Source organism: Oncorhynchus nerka, linkage group LG11 (assembly GCF_034236695.1).
Source record: "Oncorhynchus nerka isolate Pitt River linkage group LG11, Oner_Uvic_2.0, whole genome shotgun sequence".
Lineage (NCBI taxonomy): Eukaryota > Metazoa > Chordata > Actinopteri > Salmoniformes > Salmonidae > Oncorhynchus > Oncorhynchus nerka.
Genome location: NC_088406.1, coordinates 18026789 through 18039090, shown reverse-complemented (window position 1 = coordinate 18039090; position 12302 = coordinate 18026789).

Here is a 12302-nt window from a genome sequence, read left to right as displayed (position 1 = left end):
AAGAACATGGAGAACATGGAGATAGAGAACGATATGGAAGAACATGGAGATAGAGAAACATGGAAGAACATGGAGATAGAGAACGACATGGAAGAACATGGAGATATGGAGAGAACGACATGGAAGAACATGGAGATAGAGAACGACATGGAAGAACATGGAGATAGAGAACGACATGGAAGAACATGGAGATAGAGAACGACATGGAAGAACATGGAGATAGAGAACGACATGGAAGAACATGGAGATAGAGAACGACATGGAAGAACATGGAGATAGAGAACGACATGGAAGAACATGGAGATAGAGAACGATATGGAAGAACATGGAGATAGAGAACGACATGGAAGAACATGGAGATAGAGAACGACGAACATGGAAGAACATGGAAGAAGATGGAGATAGAGAACGACATGGAAGAACATGGAGATAGAGAACGACATGGAAGAACATGGAGATAGAGAACGACATGGAAGAACATGGAAGAACATGGAGATAGAGAACGACATGGAAGAACATGGAGATAGAGAACAACATGGAAGAACATGGAGATAGAGAACGACATGGAAGAACATGGAGATAGAGAACGACATGGAAGAACATGGAGATAGAGAACGACATGGAACATGGAGAACATGGAAGATGGAGATGGAGCGATATGGAAGAACATGGAGATAGAAACGACATGGAAGAACATGGAGATAGAGAACGACATGGAAGAACATGGAGATAGAGAACGACATGGAAGAACATGGAGATAGAGAGACATGGAAGAACACATGGAAGAACATGGAGATAGAAACGACATGGAAGAACATGGAGATAGAAGATGGAAGAACGACATGGAAGAACATGGAGATAGAGAACGACATGGAAGAACATGGAGATAGAGAACGACATGGAACAACATGGAGATAGAGAACGACATGGAAGAACATGGAGATAGAGAACGACATGGAAGAACATGGAGATAGAGAACAACATGGAAGAACATGGAGATAGAGAACGATATGGAAGAACATGGAGATAGAGAACGATATGGAAGAACATGGAGATAGAGAACGACATGGAAGAACATGGAGATAGAGAACGACATGGAAGAACATGGAGATAGAGAACGACATGGAACAACATGGAGATAGAGAACGACATGGAAGAACATGGAGATATTGAACGATAATGAAGAACATGGAGATAGAGAACGACATGGAACAACATGGAGATAGAGAACGATATGGAAGAACATGGAGATAGAGAACGATATGGAAGAACATGGAGATAGAGAACGATATGGAAGAACATGGAGATAGAGAACGATATGGAAGAACATGGAGATAGAGAACGATATGGAAGAAACATGGAAGAACATGGAGATAGAGAACGACATGGAAGAACATGGAGATAGAGAGCGACATGGAAGAACATGGAGATAGAGAACGACATGGAAGAACATGGAAGAGAAACATGGAAGAACATGGAGATAGAGAAGACATGGAAGAACATGGAGATGGAACAACATGGAGATAGAGAACGACATGGAAGAACATGGAGATAGAGAACGACATGGAAGAACATGGAAGATGGAGATAGAGAACGACATGGAAGAACGACATGGAGATAGAGAACGACATGGAAGAACATGGAGATAGAGAACGACATGGAAGAACATGGAGATAGAGAACGACATGGAAGAACATGGAGATAGAGAACGACATGGAAGAACATGGAGATAGAGAACGACATGGAAGAACATGGAGATAGAGAACGACATGGAAGAACATGGAGATAGAGAACGACATGGAAGAACATGGAGATAGAGAACAATATGGAAGAACATGGAGATAGAGAACGACATGGAAGAACATGGAGATAGAGAACGACATGGAAGAACATGGAGATAGAGAACGACATGGAAGAACATGGAGATAGAGAACGATAAGGAAGAAATGGAACAACATGGAGATAGAGAACATGGAAGAACATGGAGATAGAGAACGACATGGAAGAACATGGAGATAGAGAACGACATGGAAGAACATGGAGATAGAGAACGACATGGAAGAACATGGAGATAGAGAACGACATGGAAGAACATGGAGATAGAGAACGACATGGAACAACATGGAGATAGAGAACGACATGGACAACATGAAGATAGAGAACGACATGGAAGAACATGGAGATAGAGAACGACATGGAAGAACATGGAGATGGAGATAGAGAACGACATGGAACAACATGGAGATAGAGAACGACATGGAAGAACATGGAGAACATGGAGATAGAGAACGATATGGAAGAACATGGAGATAGAGAACAACATGGAAGAACATGGAGATAGAGAACGATATGGAAGAACATGGAGATAGAGAACGATATGGAAGAACATGGAGATAGAGAACGATATGGAAGAACATGGAGATGGACATGGAAGAACATGGAGATAGAGAACGACATGGAAGAACATGGAGAAGAACATGGAACAACATGGAGATAGAGAACGACATGGAAGAACATGGAGATAAGGAAGAACGACGACATGGAACAACATGGAGATAGAGAACGATAGAAGAACATGGAGATAGAGAACGATATGGAAGAACATGGAAGATAGATAGAGAACGACATGGAACAACATGGAGATAGAGAACGATATGGAAGAACATGGAGATAGAGAACGATATGGAAGAACATGGAGATAGAGAACGACATGGAAGAACATGGGAAGAACATGGAAGAATAGAGAACGACATGGAACAACATGGAGAAGAACATGGAAGAACATGGAGATAGAGAACGATATGGAAGAACATGGAGATAGAGAACGACATGGAACAACATGGAAGAACATGGAGAACATGGAGATAGAGAACGATATGGAAGAACATGGAGAAGACATGGAAGAACATGGAGATAGGATGGAAGACATGGATATAGAGAAACATGGAAGAACATGGAGATAGAGATGCATGGACGACATGGAGGAGAAATGGAAGAACATGGAGATAGAGAACGATATGGAAGAACATGGAGATAGAGAACGAATGGAAGAACATGGAGATAGAGAACGACATGGAACAACATGGAGATAGAGAACGACATGGAACGACATGGAAGAACATGGAGATAGAGAACGACATGGAACAACATGGAGATAGAGAACGACATGGAAGAACATGGGAGATAGATGGAAGAACATGGAGAAGACGATATGGAAGAACATGGAAGAACATGGAGATAGAGAACGACATGGAAGAACATGGAGATAGAGAACGACATGGAAGAACATGGAGATAGAGAGCGACATGGAAGAAGAACGACATGGAGAACATGGAGATAGAGAACGACATGGAAGAACATGGAGATAGAGAACGATGGAAGAACATGGAAGAACATGGAAGAACATGGAGAGAGAACGACATGGAAGAACATGGAACAACATGGAAGAACATGGAGAGAGAACGACATGGAAGAACATGGAGATAGAGAACGACATGGAAGAACATGGAGATAGAGAACGACATGGAAGAACATGGAGATAGAGAACGACATGGAAGAACATGGAGATAGAGAACGACATGGAACAACATGGAGATGAACGACATGGAAGAACATGGAGATAGAGAACGACATGGAAGAACATGGAGATAGAGAACGACATGGAAGAACATGGAGATAGAGAACGACATGGAAGAACATGGAGATAGAGAACGACATGGAAGAACATGGAGATAGAGAACGACATGGAAGAACATGGAGATAGAGAACAACATGGAAGAACATGGAGATAGTGAACGACAGAACAACATGGAGAAGAAACATGGAAGAACATGGAGCGAGAAAAGGAAGAAATGGAAAGAACAACATGGAAGAAACAGAGAGGAACAGAGAAAGGAAAAACAGAAGGGAGGAAAAGAGAGGGAAAGGACTAAAGGGAAACAGAGAAAAGAGAGAGGACCTGAGCCCCGCATCTGTGTTTGTATCTGTGCATCCTCAGAGGTACAATTTAGTTCTTTCACTTGTCCTGTCCTGCTTCCCTACCTCCACTTCTCTCTCTCTCCTTTCCCCTCTCTCTCTGTCCCATATATTCCATTACTATAGGCAAACTGGTCCCTTGCTGTTCGCTGATGTAAGAGCAGAACAAGAGATAAGAGGCGAGTGCAGCATCAACTGGATCATTTAACCACCAGGTCATCAACTGGATCATTTAACCACTCTCCCTCTCTCCTTCTCTCTCCCTCTCCCTCTCTCCTTGTCTCTACCTCTATCTACCTCCTTCTCACTATTTGTCCCTCTCTACCTCTCTACCTCTCTCCTTCTCTCTCCCACTATCTTCCCCTCTCCACCTCTCCCTCTATCTACCTCTATCTACATCTATCTCCCTACCTCCCTCTCTCTCCTCCTCTCCCTCTCTCTCCTTTTCTCTACCTCTATCTACCTCCCTCTCACTCTTTGTCCCCCTCTCTCCTTCTCTCTCCTCTCTCTCTCTCTCTCTCTCTCTCTCTCTCTTTCTCTCTCTCTCCCCCTCTCTTCTACTCTCCACCTCTCCCTCTCTTTACTTCTCTCTCCCTCTATCTACCTCTATCTACATCTATCTCCCTCCCTCTCTCTCCCTCTCCCTACCCCTCTCTGCGTCTCTCCCTCTCTCTCTCTCTCTCTCTCTCTCTCTCTCTCTATCCCTCTCTCTACCTCCTTCCCTTCATCCAATTATTTTTCCTTCTCCCACTTTCTCTCTCACTCTGTCTCCCTCCCTCTTGCTTGGCAGTTTGTCCTCCACAGGGCAAAACCAGTCAGAACACTACTCTGAGTAACAACACTCCAAATCCAACTCAGAACTATTGTGTGTGTGCATGTGTGTGCGTTGTTTGTGTGTGTGTGTCTGTGATGTGGTGTAATAATGAAGAAAGGGTTGAGCCTGTTAGCTTCGTTAGCCAAATGAATGAGGTTAAAAAAGTGGAGTGACACAGCTCCCTGGAAAAACATCACTCATTCAACTGACTTCTCTTCTCTCTCCCTCCCTCTCACCTCCCTTTAGTGTTTCATCGTTCCTATCATTCTGAAGACCACAATTCCTCAGGATGGATTCCACATACCGATACAAGGGGAGTGTGTGTGTGTGTGTGTGTGTGTGTGTGTGTGTGTGTGTGTGTGTGTGTGTGTGTGTGTGTGAATTATTAGATTTGTCAGCTCAGACTGGGCTAATCAGATCCAGCGGGGCCTGCTCCCACGGCCCAGCATGCACCAGTGCTCCCGTGGGCTCCTGGGTCGTGTTCAGGAACAAACGGAAGAGTGCGTTTTCAATAGGAAAGGGAAAATTACCTCAGGTACACCTCCTCCATTCCAAAAGGTTTTCTGCTGTTTCAGGCTTCCTGAATGAGATCCCATAAAGAAAAGTTACTGTATCTGCTGCCTGCTGTCCCAAACAAGCTGCCATTAAAACAGGATGTTCACAATGTCCCACTACTAACCAGCTGTTACAGAGAGAAGGAGAGAGAGACAGAGAAAGAGAGAAAAAAGGTAAAGAGGGAGAAATGGAGAGAGTGAGACAGAGAGAAACATCACAGCAGAACAGACCCCGCCGCCCAGACAAGCGAGACACTCTCCCAGACCCCCCCCCCCCGGACCTACACATAGAGGACCCACGCCGAGAGGACCTACATCCAGACCACAGCACCACCAGCCACATACACACCCCCACCCCGACCAATCAACACCCGCCCCAAGTCAACCATGCCCACACAAAATGTAGGCCTCCTCAGATGAGACCTATGCCCCTCCTGCCCACCCCATGCACCCCATCGCCGCAAGGAGGGCCTCAACATGGAAGTCACACATACGCCCAGGCCGTGAGCAGGCAAACAGGCCCAACCCCCACTCTACACTCGCCCAAGCCAATGGCATGGACCAGATGCTCAGCAGGCTCTAATCATACTTACTAGTCTGAGACCAAACACACCCACGCACGACCAACAACATTGGACACTTTATGGAGCACAAAGCCTTCACTATCTCATCCTGGAATATCCAAGCCCTGAGTTCATCTGCTTTTGGCCTAAAGAGTAGGAACCAGGACTTCAGAAATCAGAAATACAGACATTGTCATCCTACAAGAAACCTGGTATAGAGGAGATGGACCAACTGGTTGTCCTCTAGGTTACAGAGAGCTGGTCGTCCCATCCACCAAACTACCAGGTGTGAAACAGGGAAGGGATGCAGGGGGTATGTTAATGTGTTATAGAGCAGATCTAACTCACTGTATTAAATTAATCATAACAGGGAAGGGATGCAGGGGGTATGTTAATGTGTTATAGAGCAGATCTAACTCACTGTATTAAATTAATCATAACAGGGAAGGGATGCAGGGGGTATGTTAATGTGTTATAGAGCAGATCTAACTCACTGTATTGAATTAATCATAACAGGGAAGGGACACAGGGGGTATGTTAATGTGTTATAGAGCAGATCTAACTCACTGTATTAAATTAATCATAACAGGGAAGGGATGCAGGGGGTATGTTAATGTGTTATAGAGCAGATCTAACTCACTGTATTAAATTAATCATAACAGGGAAGGGATGCAGGGGGTATGTTAATGTGTTATAGAGCAGATCTAACTCACTGTATTAAATTAATCATAACAGGGAAGGGATGCAGGGGGTATGTTAATGTGTTATAGAGCAGATCTAACTCACTGTATTGAATTAATCATAACAGGGAAGGGATGCAGGGGGTATGTTAATGTGTTATAGAGCAGATCTAACTCACTGTATTAAATTAATCAAAACAGGAACATTTTACATTTGGCTAGAAATTCAAAAGGAAATGATCTTAACAGAGAAAAATGTCCTCCTGTGTGCTACCTATATCTCCCCACTATAATCCCCATACTATCTCCCCATCCTGGAGGGGAAAATCAACCATTTCAAGGCCCAGGGACATGAACTAGTCTGTGGTGACCTAAATGCCAGAACCGGACATGAACCTGACACCCTCAGCACACAAGGGGACAAACACCTGCCTGGAGAAGCCAGCATTCCCTCCCCCATATGCCCGCCTAGGCACAACTATGACAACATAACCAACAAAAACGGGTCACAACTCCTGCAGCTCTGTTGGATGCTGGGTATGTACATAGTCAATGGTAGGCTTTGAGGGGACTCCTATGGTAGGTACACCCATAGCTCATCTCTTGTAAATAGTACTGCAGACTACCTTATTACTGACCTCAACCCAGAGTCTCTCAGAGCATTCAGTCAGCCCACTGACACCCATGTCAGACCACTGCAAAATCACAGTCTATTTGAACAGCCTCAATCATGAGGCATCAAAGCCAAAGAAACTGAGTAATATTAAGAAATGCTTTAGATGGAAGGAAAGTAGTTTGGAAACCTACCAAAAATCAATTAGGCAACAACAAATTCAATCCCTTTTAGACAACTTCCTGGATAAAAGGTTCCACTGTAATAGTGAAGATGTAAACTAGGCAGTAGAAAATATTAACAGTATATTTGACCTCTCAGCTAATCTGAAATAGAAAACCGAAGAAAATGAATAGAAATGACAATTTTTTTATTTTATTTTACCTTTATTTAACTAGGTAAGTCAGTTAAGAACAAATTCTTATTTTCAATGACGGCCTAGGAACAGTGGGTTAACTGCCTGTTCAGGGGCAGAACAACAGATTTGTACCTTGTCAGCTCAGGGATTTGAACTTTCAACCTTCCGGTTACTAACCACTAGGCTACCCTGCCGCCCCAAATGGTTTGATGAAGAATGCAAAAAGTATAAGAAAGAAATTGAGAAACCTGTCAACCCAAAAACATAGAGATCCGCAAAACATGAGTCTACGCCTTCACTATGATGAATCACTAAAACAATACAGAATTACATTATGGAAAAAGAAGGAACAGCACGTCAGACATCAGCTCAATATAAATGAAGAATCCATATGGGAAAATTGGAAAACACTAAATAAACAACAACATGAATAATTATTTATTCAAAATGGAGATGTATGGGTAAATCACTTCTCCAATCTTTTTGGCTCTTTGACAAAGAACAAAGAGCAAAATCACATACGTGATCACATACAAATCTTAGAATCAACTACTAAAGACTTCCAGAACCCACTGGATTCTTCAATTACCTTGAATTAGCTTCAGGACAAAATAAAAACCCTCCAACCCAAAAAGGCATGTGGTGTTGACGGTATCATCAATGAAATGATAAAATATACAGACATCAAATTCCAGTTGGCTATACTAAAACTCTTTAACATCATCCTTAGCTCTGGCATCTTCCCCAATATTTGGAACCAAGGACTGATCACCCCAATCCACATAAGTTGAGACAAATTTGACGACAAAAACTACCGTCAGATATGCGTCAACAGCAACCTTGGGAAAATCCTCTGCATTATCATTAACAACATACTTGTACATTTCCTCAGTGAAAACAATGTACTGAGCAAATGTCAAATAGGCTTTTTACCAAATTATCATATGACAGACCAAGTATTCACCCTGCACACCCTAATTGGCAAACAAACAAACCAAAACAAAGGCAAAGTCTTCTCATGCTTTGTTGATTTAAAAAAAAAACATTTTACTAAATTTGGCATGAGGGCCTGCTATGCAAATTGATGGAAAGTGGTGTTGGGGGAAAACATATTAAATTATCAAACCTATGTACACAAACAACAAGTGTGCGGTTAAAATAGGCAAAAAACATTTCTTCCCACAGGGCTGTGGGGTGAGACAGGGATGCAGCTTAAGCCCCACCCTCTTCAACATATATATCAACTAATTGGCAAGGGCACTAGAACAATGCTGCAGGCCTGTTCTAGTGCCCTTGGCCTCACCCTACTAGAATCTGAAGTCAAATGTCTACTATTTGCTGATGATCTGGTGGTTCTGTCACCAACAAAGGAGGGCCTACAGCAGCACCTAGATATTCTATATAGATTCGGCCAGACCTGGGCCCTGACAGTAAGTCTCAGTAAGACCAAAATAATGGTGTTCCAAAAAATGTCCAGTCGCCAGGACCACAAATACAAATTCCATCTAGACACTGTTGCCCTAGAGCACACAAAAAACTGTACATACCTTGACCTAAACATCAGCGCCACAGGTAACTTCCACAAAGCTGTGAACGATCTGAGAGACAAGGAAAGAAGGGCATTTTATGCCATCAAAAGGAACATAAAAAAAGACATACCAATTAGGATCTGGCTAAAAATACTGGAATCAGTTATAGAACCCATTGCCCTTTATGGACGTGAGGTCTGGGGTCCGCTCACCAACCAAGAATTCACAAAATTGGACAAACACCAAATAGAGACTGCATGCAGAATTCTGCAAGAAATATCCTCTGTGTACAACGTAGAACACCAAATAATGCAAATAATGCATGCAGAGCATCAAAATCCAGAAAAGAGACTTTAAATTCTACAACCACCTGAAAGGAAGCGATTCCCAAACCTTTACTAACAAGGCCATCACCTACAGAATGATGATCCTGGAAAATAATCCACGAAGCAAGCTGGTTCTGGGGCTCTGTACACAAACACAAACAGACCCCACAGAGCCCAAGGACAGCAACACAATCAGACCCAACCAAATCACGAGAAAATGAAATCATAATTACTTGACACATTGGAAAGAATTAACAAAAAAACTGAGCAAAGTAGAATGCTATTTGGCCCTAAACACAGAGTGCACACCGGCAGAATACCTGACCACTGTGACTGACCCAAACTTAAGGAAAGCATTGACTATGTACAGACTCAGTGAGCATAGCATTGCCATTGAGAAAGGCCGCCGTAGGCAGACCGGGCTCTCAAGAGAAGACAGGCTATGTGCTCACTGCCCACAAAATGAGGTGGAAACTGAGCTGCACTTCCTAATCTCCTGCCCAATTTATAGCCATATTAGAGACACATATTTCCCTCAGATTACACAGATCCACAAACTCCCATATCTGCTGAGTGAAATATCACAGTGTGTCATCACAGCAGCAAGATTTGTGACCTACAATAAACGGTCAACCGGTGAAGAACAAACACCATTGTAAATATATATGTTAATTTCTATTCCCTTTTACATTTACATTACATTTAAGTCATTTAGCAGACGCTCTTATCCAGAGCGACTTACAAATTGGTGCATTCACCTTATGACATCCAGTGGAGCAGCCACTTTACAATAGTGCATCTAAATCTTTTAAGGGGGGTGAGAAGGATTACTTTATCCTATCCTAGGTATTCCTTAAAGAGGTGGGGTTTCAGGTGTCTCCGGAAGGTGGTGATTGACTCCGCTGTCCTGGCGTCGTGAGGGAGTTTGTTCCACCATTGGGGGGCCAGAGCAGCGAACAGTTTTGACTGGGCTGAGCGGGAACTGTACTTCCTCAGTGGTAGGGAGGCGAGCAGGCCAGAGGTGGATGAACGCAGTGCCCTTGTTTGGGTGTAGGGCCTGATCAGAGCCTGGAGGTACTGAGGTGCCGTTCCCCTCACAGCTCCGTAGGCAAGCACCATGGTCTTGTAGCGGATGCGAGCTTCAACTGGAAGCCAGTGGAGAGAGCGGAGGAGCGGGGTGACGTGAGAGAACTTGGGAAGGTTGAACACCAGACGGGCTGCGGCGTTCTGGATGAGTTGTAGGGGTTTAATGGCACAGGCAGGGAGCCCAGCCAACAGCGAGTTGCAGTAATCCAGACGGGAGATGACGAGTGCCTGGATTAGGACCTGCGCCGCTTCCTGTGTGAGGCAGGGTCGTACTCTGCGGATGTTGTAGAGCATGAACCTACAGGAACGGGCCACCGCCTTGATGTTAGTTGAGAACGACAGGGTGTTGTCCAGGATCACGCCAAGGTTCTTAGCGCTCTGGGAGGAGGACACAATGGAGTTGTCAACCGTGATGGCGAGATCATGGAACGGGCAGTCCTTCCCCGGGAGGAAGAGCAGCTCCGTCTTGCCGAGGTTCAGCTTGAGGTGGTGATCCGTCATCCACACTGATATGTCTGCCAGACATGCAGAGATGCGATTCGCCACCTGATCATCGGAAGGGGGAAAGGAGAAGATTAATTGTGTGTCGTCTGCATAGCAATGATAGGAGAGACCATGTGAGGTTATGACGGAGCCAAGTGACTTGGTGTATAGCGAGAATAGGAGAGGGCCTAGAACAGAGCCCTGGGGGACACCAGTGGTGAGAGCACGTGGTGTGGAGACGGATTCTCGCCACGCCACCTGGTAGGAGCGACCTGTCAGGTAGGACGCAATCCAAGCGTGGGCCGCGCCGGAGATGCCCAACTCGGAGAGGGTGGAGAGGAGGATCTGATGGTTCACAGTATCGAAGGCAGCCGATAGGTCTAGAAGGATGAGAGCAGAGGAGAGAGAGTTAGCTTTAGCAGTGTGGAGCGCCTCCGTGATACAGAGAAGAGCAGTCTCAGTTGAATGACTAGTCTTGAAACCTGACTGATTTGGATCAAGAAGGTCATTCTGAGAGAGATAGCGGGAGAGCTGGCCAAGGACGGCACGTTCAAGAGTTTTGGAGAGAAAAGAAAGAAGGGATACTGGTCTGTAGTTGTTGACATCGGAGGGATCGAGTGTAGGTTTTTTCAGAAGGGGTGCAACTCTCGCTCTCTTGAAGACTGAAGGGACGTAGCCAGCGGTCAGGGATGAGTTGATGAGCGAGGTGAGGTAAGGGAGAAGGTCTCCGGAAATGGTCTGGAGAAGAGAGGAGGGGATAGGGTCAAGCGGGCAGGTTGTTGGGCGGCCGGCCGTCACAAGACGCGAGATTTCATCTGGAGAGAGGGGGGAGAAAGAGGTCAGAGCACAGGGTAGGGCAGTGTGAGCAGAGCCAGCGGTGTACTTTAACTATTTGCACATCGTTACAACACTGTATATATGCATAATATGACCTTTGTAATGTCTTCCATTCTTTTGGAACTGCTGTGAGTGTAATGTTTACTGTTCATTTTTATTTTTTATTTCATTTTTGTTTATTCTGTACCTCAATTGCTTTGGCAATGTTAACATATGTTTCCCATGCCAAGAAAGCCTCTCGAATTGAATTGAATTCAGAGACAGAGAATAATCAAGAAATATACTTTTTCTATATACCAGAATGACAATAATATTATTAGCATCTCATCAGCATCCCAATCCCTATAACTCCATGGTACCAGGATCAGTAGGAGGATCAAAACCCTGATACATTTAGCTCTTTAATACAGAGTTATGATCTGGATGGTATAAATAAATGTCAGCCAGATGGCAAGATAAACCCAATCCCTGTGGATTCTCCAAG